Source organism: Martes martes (assembly GCF_963455335.1).
Source record: "Martes martes genome assembly, chromosome: 4".
Taxonomy (NCBI): Eukaryota; Metazoa; Chordata; class Mammalia; order Carnivora; family Mustelidae; genus Martes; species Martes martes.
Window position 1 is genome coordinate 86698828 of NC_137891.1, and position 10313 is coordinate 86709140.

Genomic DNA, 10313 nt, shown 5'->3' on the forward strand with positions numbered 1-10313 from the left:
TTTACTAAGCGTGCTGTAGTCTTTGACAGTCACATCCCTAATGTACTCCCCCAAACACACATACTTTCTTTTTTTATCTTCCTGTAATTGATTTCATGGAAAAAGCAGATCATTTGCCCAGTAGAATGCCTTATACTCTAGATTTGGCTGATAGCTTGTTCTTTCTGAATCTAAGGGGCTAGTGTGCTTAATTACTGCAGTATTCCCTGTTTCTCACTGTTCTTTAGAGATGTGGTGATGAGGAATGGAAACTTACAAGTGACAGCCCATTAAACTTGTAGAGGCACAGATATTCTAGAAATCCTGGGCGGTTTTATTCTTTTTACAGTACATATCCTTTTCACTGAATCTTCAGGCTCTTCAGCTCTTGAAAAGTTTTTATGAGTCATTGACAGGCTTCATAATACTGATAAGCTGAGTTTGTCCAAGGACTTCAGGAGCCTAGTTTTTCACTTCTGGGTGAAACCTAAGCCTAAAGGCTTGGTTTCCTGAGACTGACTCTATGTATAGATTTGCAGGGTAAAGATGCTATGCTCTTGCAGATGACAAGATTGTACATATAGAAAATTCTAAGGAATTAATGGGAAAACTATTAGAACTAATAAATGAGCTCAGCAAAATTGCAGGTACAAAAAAAACCCCAGATAAATAGATTTCATCAACATTAAAAAGTGTGCTTCAAACTGTCACTTGAGAGAGTGAAAGATAACCCACAGAATGGGAGAACATTTTGCAAATCAGGTATCTAATAAAGAATTAATGTCCAGAATATAAAAAGAATTCCTACAACTCAACAACAACAAAACAGCCCAGTGTAAAACTAGGCAAAGGACTTAATTAGTCATTTCTCAAAAGAAGATAGATGATCGATAAACACATGAAAATGTGCTCATCACTAGTCATTAGGGAAGTGCAAATCAAAACCATGAGATGTCATTTCACATGGATATTATGAAACAGAATGGCCATTACGAAACACAAAATACTAAGTGTCGCAAGCATGTTGATAAATTGAAATTCTGAAACATTGCCGGTGGGAACGTAAAATGGTGCAACTGCTGTGTAACAGCATGATGGTTTCTCAAACACAGATTTATCATATGATCTAGCAATTCAACTCCAGATATATATCCAAAAGAATTGAAATCAGGGACTCAAAACATATCTGTACACCAATGTTCTTCACAGCATTAATCACAGTAGCCAACAAGCAGAAACAATTCAAGTCTCCAGCAACAGATGAACGAATAAAGAAAATGTGGTATATACATACCACATGGAGTATTATTCAGCCTTCAAGAAGAATTAAATGATATATACTACATACTACAACATGATAACTGGTACATACTATGGCATGGAAGAATACTGAAAACATGATAAGTGAAATAAGCCACACACAAAAGGACTAACAACTCCACTTATACGAGGCATTTAAAATAAGCAAATTTAGAGACAAAGTAGAATGGGCTATAGCTATTTGGAGAGGATGGAGAGGGAGTAGAATAGTGAGATATTGTTTAATGGGTGCAACATTTCTGTTTGGAATGATGAAAAGGTTCCAAGTAGGGGAGGTTGTGGGTTTATGGAGACAAAGAATGTATTGGGGGGTGCCGGGGTGGCTCAGTCGGTTAAGCATCTGACTTCAGCTCAGGTTATGATCTTGGGGTCTTGGGATCAAGCCCCACATTGGGCTCCCCACTCAGCAGGGAGTCTGCTTCTCCCTCTCCCTCTTCCTCTGCCCCTCCTCCTATTTGTGTTTTCTTTATCTCTCTCTCAATAAATAAAATCTTTTTTAAAAAGAATATTTTGGAATTCTCTGTATTTTCAGCTTAATTTTACTGTGAATTTAGAACTCTAAAAAATCATCTACTAAAAAAGTTTTAGAAATAGATGGTGGTAATGGTTACACAACATTGTGAATGTTCTTTATGCCACTAAATTGTAGACTTAAAAATCATTAAAGTAAGAAATTTTATGTGTATTTTATCACGTTATTAAAAAGAATCAGAGAAGTTCTAGTGACTACTGAAAATTTTATTATCCAGCCATGTAATTTTGAACTAAACATAGCTCTATCACTGTTTGTTGTTATTCCTGTCTTTTCTACTTTTCTTATGGCCTATATTAGCAGATTCTTTCCCTCCATCTTCAAAATACATGAATCTGGCCACTCCTTTACTTCTACCATGACCTCCCAGGTTAAGCCCTCATCATTTCTTGCCTGGGCTTCTGTGGTAGCCCCCCTAACCCCTGACTCCCATTGTAACACTGGTTTACTGTAGCCCACACTATAGTCTGTTCTATGTATAATAGATCACATCACTGCCCTATGCAAAGCCCTCCCACTACACTTTCATTTAAGAAGCTAGGCAGTGTTCTGGGAATTCAGCAGTGACAAAAATCCATGACCTCATGGAGCTTATATTTTAGTGAATTTAGAATATAATACAAAATTCTTAAGTGGCTGCAAGTATGATCTAGTCTTAGGCCACCTCTCTAACTTCATTTCAGTCCCTGGCCCTGTGAAGAGTATTACTCTAAACAAAATAAGAATTCTGTTGAAAAGGAAGTAAGGGGTAAATGGTTGTCAAAAAACATTTTCATGTCTAGGGGTGCCTGGGTGGCTCAGTGGGTTAAAGCCTCTGCCTTCAACTCAGGTCATGGTCCCAGGGTCCTGGGATCGAGCCCCACATCGGGCTCTCTGCTCAGCGGGGAGCCTGCTTCCCTCTCGCTCTCTGTCTGCCTCTCTGCCTACTTGTGATCTCTGTCTGTCAAATAAATTTTAAAAAAAAAGAGTTAAAAAAAATTTTTTTTTCATGTCTAGGGACACCTGGCTGGCTCAGTCAGATGAGCATAGAACTCTTGATCTCAGGGTCAAGAGTTTAAGCCCCACATTGGGGGTTAGCTATTACTTAATAGATATTTTCTTTTAAATGTTCATGCCTATATAAAAGAGTACTTACCAATGTTCCCTCCCCAATGAGAAAACCCAGGGCTTTATCTGGTTATTGCGCTCAGCTATAAGACCAGGATATTTTGGCTGATGTATATAGTCTTCATCAATTTGGAAATGCCCCCTTGAGGCTTAGCAACCTAAAACTTAATCTAGTATCTAATATATCTAAAAAATGATGATGAAGAAGGAACAGGGTAACTACAATGAAAAGTCTAACTCTGGAAAGGGGAGAATGGATGGAAAATAGCACAAAGCTATCATTGTTCTACACCATATATTATTATTATTTTTAAAGAGTTTATTTATTTGACAGACAGAGATCACAAGTAGGCAGAGAGGCAGGCAGAGAGGGAGGAGGAAGCAGGCTCCCTGCCAAGCAGAGAGCCTGATGTGGGGCTCAATCCCAGGACCCTGGGATCATGACCTGAGCCGAAGGCAGAGGCTTTAATCCACTGAGCCACCCAGGCACCCCTACACCATATATTATATCCTGCTAGGCAGGAATGTGGAAGATTCTGCCTGGTGGTAGAGTGAGTTTCTTGGCTAGCCAGTTGGGAATCTCTAGGTCTGTTGTCCATAAAGATCTTCCTTATTTTCCACCATGACCTCTGGTTCTTCCTGCTAGATGATCTTGCTTGTCCTTATTCTTCACGGCTATGCCAGAGGTGGGCATTGGGAAAATGCCCTTTCTGGAAACTACTCAACTTCAGCGGTGGTACAAGCTGGGAGACTAGACAAGCAACAGACTGTTAGGCTTGGGTTTCTTGGGCAACATAGTTTCCATAAAAGATTCAGTTCCTTCTACTAGTTACCACAACCAAAAAACAAAACAAAACAAAACAAAACAAAAAAAAACCCAACTTTTCCCAGCCAAAGGGAAATTTTTCCCAGCCTTTGACAGGCTAATCTTGACATTCACCCATCCCTGGAACTAGGAATAAAATTGCTTCTGAAGTCCAGGAGTGTGTTTGGGGGATGGTCCCCATTTTAAAATCCCCTTCTATTGCCACAAGAAGTGAAAATGGAAGCTAATTGGCAAAAATAATTTACACTGTCAGACATCCTTTGGCTCAGGTATTTTCTTTTTTCTTTTTCTTTCTTTTTTTTTTTTTAAAGATTTTATTTGAGAGAGAGAGAGAGAGTGCGAGAACACGAGCAGGGGGAGGGACAGAGGGAGAAGCAGACTCCCCACTCAGCAGGGAGCCTGATGGCAGTGCTCCATCTGGGGACTCTGGGATCGTGACCTGAGCTGAGAGCAGAAGTTTAACTGACTGAGCCACCCAGGTGCCCCGGCTCAGGTGTTTTCAACTTTTCTTCACCACTACAGAGAAGACAGATGCTGTTCACATCTATGACATTTTCATGATACATTCACAAAATAATGTCAGTCTCTGGTAGCTACCTATAAACTCTCCCCTTTCCTCTCCCAGAAGGCATATTGAAATGCACTTATGCACATATTGAAACGCACAATATGAAGACGTATTGAAATGCACTACCTGAATCTGCTCTAATTCTTAAATATATCGCTTGCAAATAATGCTACTTTATTACTACTAACAAATTATTATTATTGTGACTTACTTTGCAATTGATTGTTAACACATCAAGTATGTCACAGCCATTATACACTTGGAGGTAGGATCTTATCTTTGGCACCCCAAGTGCTCTTTAGTTGTGTCTTGTTTTGATCTCGGTAAAATCAGGGCATCTGGTTGACTTAGTCAGTGGAGCAAGCAACTCTTGATCTTGGGGTTGTGGGTTTGAGCCTCATGTTGCGTGTAGATATTACCTAAAAAAAAAAAAAAAAAAAAAAAGATGATCTCTTGGTAAAATTAACCTTCCTCCTTAGAGCAAACATTGCCAGGTGACAGAAAGAATCAAAGAAGTACCCAGGGGACGCTTGGGTGGGTCAGTGGGTTAAGCCTCTGCCTTTGGCCCAGGTCATGATCTCAGGGTCTTGGGATCGAGCCCCGCATCGGGCTCTCTGTTCAGCGGGGAGCCTGCTTCCCCCTCTCTCTCTGCCTGCCTCTCTGCCTACTTGTCATCTCTCTCTCAAATAAATAAATAAATAAATAAAAAGAAGTACCCAGGATAACGGGGGATGTCCACTGGGTTCAAATATTTTCAGTGAAAAATGCACCAAACAGATAATCTATGAAGTATTAGAATTAATGCATATTTTTAATTTATTTTTTTTAATTTTTTAAAGCATTTCATAGATTTTTTTTTTTTAAGATTTTATTCATTTATTTGACAGAGAGAGACAGGGAGAGAGGGAACACAGGCGGGGGAGTGCGAGAGGGAGAAGCAGGCTTCCTGCTGAGCAGGGAGCCTGATGCGGGCTCCATCCCAGGACCCTGGAATCATGACCTGAGCCTAAGGCAGACGCTTAATGACTGAGCCACCCAGGTGCCCCAACATATTTTAAATTTATAACACTTCTATTTTTCCCAATGATTCAAGAATCCTATATTTATTGATTTATTGGCTGGGTACTGCATACTTTATTGATGGCACATGACAGGGTAGGGCTCCTCAAGTCCCTCCCCTTCTTCAGGGGTTCTGGGATCGAAATTGTGTAGAGTTCAGGAGATTCTCAGCATGTTGGGGGTTGAGTTGGGGCAGGGACTTCCCATCTGCTAAGGGCCTTTCTCTTGCTGTCACTGGGACTGGTGGTCCAGAGGGCTCTTGCTCCTTGGAGGCCATATGGACCATAAGGTCTAACACCTGGTTGCTGTAGCCAAATTCTTTGTCATACCAGGAAATGAGCTTGCAAAGTGGTCATTGAGGGCAATACCAGCCCCGGCATCAAAGGTAGAAGAGTGGGTGTCATTGTTAAAAGTTGCAGGAGACAACCTTGTCCTCAGTGTAGCCCACCATGCCCTTGAGGGGGCTTTCCAATGCCTGTTTCACCACCTTCTTGATGTCATCATATTTGGCAGCTTTCTGCAGGTGGCAGGTCAGATCCATGACTGTCATGTCATGGGTGGGGACTTAGAAGACCATGCCAGTGAGCTTCTCATTCAGCTCAGGGATGACCTCACCTATATATAGCCTTGGCAGCACCAGTAGAAGCAGGGATGCCCTTGGCCATCATGGCACAGCTTCCAGTAGGGCCTTCCACCATCTTCTGGGTGGAAGGGATGGCATGAATTATGGTCACGAGTCCTTTCACAATGCCAGAGTTGTTATGGATGACCTTGGCCAGTGATGAGGCCAGGCAGTTGGTGGTGCAGGAGGCACTGCTGACAATCTTGAGAGAGTTGTCATAATTTTCATGGTTCACACCCATCACAAACATGGAGGCATTAACAGGAGGGGTAGAGATAATGACCCTCTTGGCCCCACCCTTCAAGTGAGCCCCAGCCTTCTCCAGACCCCATTGGTACTACAAAATACTCAGCACAAACATCACCCCCATTTGATGGTGGTGGATCTCGCTCTTGGAAGATGGGAGATGGGCTTTCCATTCTCAGCCTTAAGTGTGCTGTTGAATGGAGTCATACCAGAACATGTAGACTATATAGTTGAGGTCAATGAAAGTGTCATTAATGGCAACAATATCCACTTTGCCAGAGTTAAAAGCAGCCCTGATGACCAGGTGCCAAATACAGCCAAATCCGTTTACTCTGACCTACACCATTGTGTTTCTGGGAGGGACGCATCTGGCACCGTCCCAAAAGATGCAGCTGTCTGTCAAACGGAGAGGAGATGAGAGCCCTGTTTTCATTCCTTGAAGTGTAAACTGGATAATTTTAATGTAAAGGAAATTAATTTTCTAGTCTCCTATACTCTATTAGAGGTATTCATCTCATCTTTGGGTATTTCTTGGGCAGAAGGGACAGTAATAAGTGAGCTATTTTTTTTTAAAGATTTTATTTATTTACTTGAGAGAGAACATGAGTGGGGTGAGGGGCAGAGGGAGACACAGGTTCCCTGCTCAGCAGGGAGCCCAATGTGAGGCTCGATCCAGGTCTCTGGGATCATGACCTGAGCCAAAGGCAGGCACTTAACCAACTAAGCCACTCAGGCACCTCATAAGTGAGCTATTTTAACTATGGAAATAATGTCTGTTATTAAATTTCCAGCACAAAGTTAATCACCTGGGGGTAAATGAGCAGAGAATAAAACATTAGTATTATCCTAAAATTCAGAGCCCTTAGTAAGACAGTTCCTCAGAGAAACATGAAGCAGCTAATTTTGAGGGTGTGTGAGGCTAAAAAAAGAGGGTGACTTTCAAACCTGGAGAAGGCACTAAGCTTCCTTATTCTGCTTTCATTTCTCTTTCCCGTATCATTCAGATGTTACTTCATCTATGATCACCTGCGATAGAAGGGAGGTAACATTCTAAGATTTAGATAAGATTTAGAATCGCACCACTGCAGATTTCCTTGGTTTTTGTTTGGTTTTAATCTCTCTACAGGTCTTCCTCAACTCATGATGGGGAAACATCCGCATAAACCTATCATGAGTTGAAAATATTATAGTTGAAAATGCGTTTAATATGCTTAACCTACTGGACACCATAGCTTGGACTTGCCTACCTTAAACATGCTCAGGACGCGCACATCAGCCTACAATAGGGTAACAACATCTAACACAAAGCCTGTTTTCTAATAAAGTGTTGGATGTCTAATGAACACTGTACTGGAAGTGAGAAATGAAATGGTTGTGTGGGTGCAGAATAGTTGTAAGTGTGTTGGTTGTTAGCCTCGTGACTGTGTGGCTGACACACAGGTGCATCTCCCCGCTGCTGGCCGGCACCAACCAGGGAGTATCATACCACATATCACCGGCCTGGGAAAGGATTGAAATTGGAAATTTGAAGCAAGGTTTCTAAAGAACGCGTATCACTTCTGCACCACCATAAAGTTGAAAAATTCTAAGTTGCAGGCCATCTGTAGTTAAATAAATTTGCAACAGCAAAGGTGCCCCATTTCAAATTCTTTTTTTTTTTTTTTAAGATTTTATTTATTTATTTGACAGAGAGAGATCACAAGTAGGCAGAGAGGCAGGCAGAGAGAGAGAGAGAGGGAAGCAGGCTCCCTGCTGAGCAGAGAGCCCAATGCGGGACTCGATCCCAGGACCCTGAGATCATGACCTGAGCCGAAGGCAGCGGCTTAACCCACTGAGCCACCCAGGCGCCCCAGGTGCCCCATTTCAAAGGAAGCTACCATACAAAGACCCAGTTTACAGTTGTAGAGTGTTGCGGGATGATTTTTAATTTTATAAAAGACGTTTAGTGTACATGGGGTAGACTATGTAATAACATGTTCCCTCAATGTATTCAAATACTGTATTTTGGGGGGGATGCCTGGGTGGCTCAGTTGGTTAAGCAGCTGCCTTCAGCTCAGGTCATGATCCTAGGGTCCTGGGATTGAGTCCTGCGTTGGGCTCCCTGCTCAGCGGGAAGCCTGCTTCTCCCTCTGCCTGCTGCTCCCCTTGCTTGTGCTCTCTCTGACAAATAAATAAATAAAATCTTTTTTAAAATAATAAAATACTGTATTTTTTATAGACTTTTATATACCAGGAGAACAAAAGCAGCAGAGAAACCTGAGGCTGTTAGCCTCAGGAGAAGAAGAGAAAAGAAAAGTCTTAGGAGCTACTGCCAAATGAGTATGAATCAGAAATGAAGACAAAACATGTAGAAGATTGTAATTATGAAAAGTAATCCAACAAATACTGATTAGTTAAGGCCTAAACATGTGTTAAGCCACAGAACAGCACAAAGATGAGTTAATATAGGTTTCTGTATTCTCAAGTTAGCTGGGGAGATGAAACTACCTTATGTAATAAAAGTATAGAGTAAGTTCAAACTAGGTGGTATGATTTGTGTCATGAAAGTATATAGAAAAGAAAGATGAGTGAGTTAGAGAAGGCTTCCTTGAAGGCAGCACTTGAGGTAGGTCTTGCAAGACAGAGAGGTCAAGGAGTAAAGAGAGCCCTTTCAGAAAGACATGGATGACCACACAATGTGGGAAGCCCAGAAGACCGCTTGACTGCAACAGAGGCTGAGAGTTAAAAATCTGTTCTAAGGGCGCCTGGATGGCTCAGTCAATTAAGGTCTGCCTTTGGCTCAGGGCATGATCCTGGAGTCCCGGGACTGAGCCCTGCATCAAGTTGGAAAAGGACTACTTTTTAAAACTGGGTTCATTCCCAGATCAGCCACCAGTTCTGTCCTCTTGAGAGCGGACAAGTTTTATGACCTCTCAGCACTTTAATTTCCTCTCGGTAAAACAAGGACAATAATTGTACCTAATTCATTGTATTGCGAAGATTGAATAATATTACATGAAGAGTATAGTGCATACATTGGCATATAACTGGCATCCAGCAAATGTTAGCTAGGGACTGTTATAATAATAAAGTGAGTATGAAGTGCAGAGAATGATAAACATAGATGTTCTGGAAACATGAAGAAAACTAGTTGCTTTAAGTATGAGGTTCATATGTGAGGATAGATGCCTTAGTCTGTTCAGGTTCCTATAACAAAATACCCTAAACTAGGTGGTTTATAACAACAGAATTTGTTTTCCACAGTTTTAGAGGCTAAAAAAAATTTATAATGTGGGGAATTCTCCAAACATAACAAGATTGTTCAAAAGATGCTAAATGGCCATAAAAAATAAATGAGGACTATATATACTAATGTGGAGTTATTTCAGGATTTAATTGCTAAAGTATAGTTTCCAAAAATTTGAGAATATGACTTGTGCAAATATAAAATAAACATGTATCAATATTTTATTCAAGTCATCAATTGATATGGGATCAGTAAGATATTAAAACTGGTTCAAATAAGAATTGAAGTGACAGCCATTTACATTCTCTATTCAGTAGAATCTACTAGACAAAATTCATTTGCATTGCTATGTGCAGGAATTATCTACATAGTTATTCAGTTTTTAAAAGATTCTATTTTTTATTTGTCAGGGAGAGAGAGGTAGAGACAACCAGGGGGAATGGAAGAGGGAGAAGAAGGCTCCCCACTGAGCAAGGAGCCAGATGCGGGACTCAATCCCAGGACCCCAAGATCACAACCTGAGCCGAAGGCAGTCGCCCAAACAACTGAGCCACCCAGGCGCCCAATAAATAATTTTTAAAAAGATATTTTAATTATGAATCAAGGAATAGCTGAGTAAGAATGAGACAACAGTAATCACAGAAATTTACAGGTATTTGTAGGAAAGTCTGGAGAAAACTCGGATTTCAGGAGCTTAATCCTATTTTCTTCATAACTAAATTTTTCCATCTGAAAGTTGGTGTTTTGAGGTAAAGTGAATTATCCAAATGATGAGGGATTAAAAGGTAAACTGGAACTGCTCCTATTTTGCTGAGTTTGTTCTACTGA

General features: G+C 41.0%; 1 pseudogene across 1 annotated transcript; it reads right to left on the bottom strand.

The window, feature by feature from the left end:
* Window positions 1–5515: 5515 nt before the first annotated feature.
* On the bottom strand, window positions 5516–10214 carry LOC308341628 (glyceraldehyde-3-phosphate dehydrogenase-like; annotated as a pseudogene). The gene is made up of 2 exons: window positions 10136–10214; window positions 5516–6707 (listed from the first exon to the last, which is right to left on the bottom strand). The product of its transcript is annotated as a glyceraldehyde-3-phosphate dehydrogenase-like (transcript).
* Window positions 10215–10313: the final 99 nt, after the last annotated feature.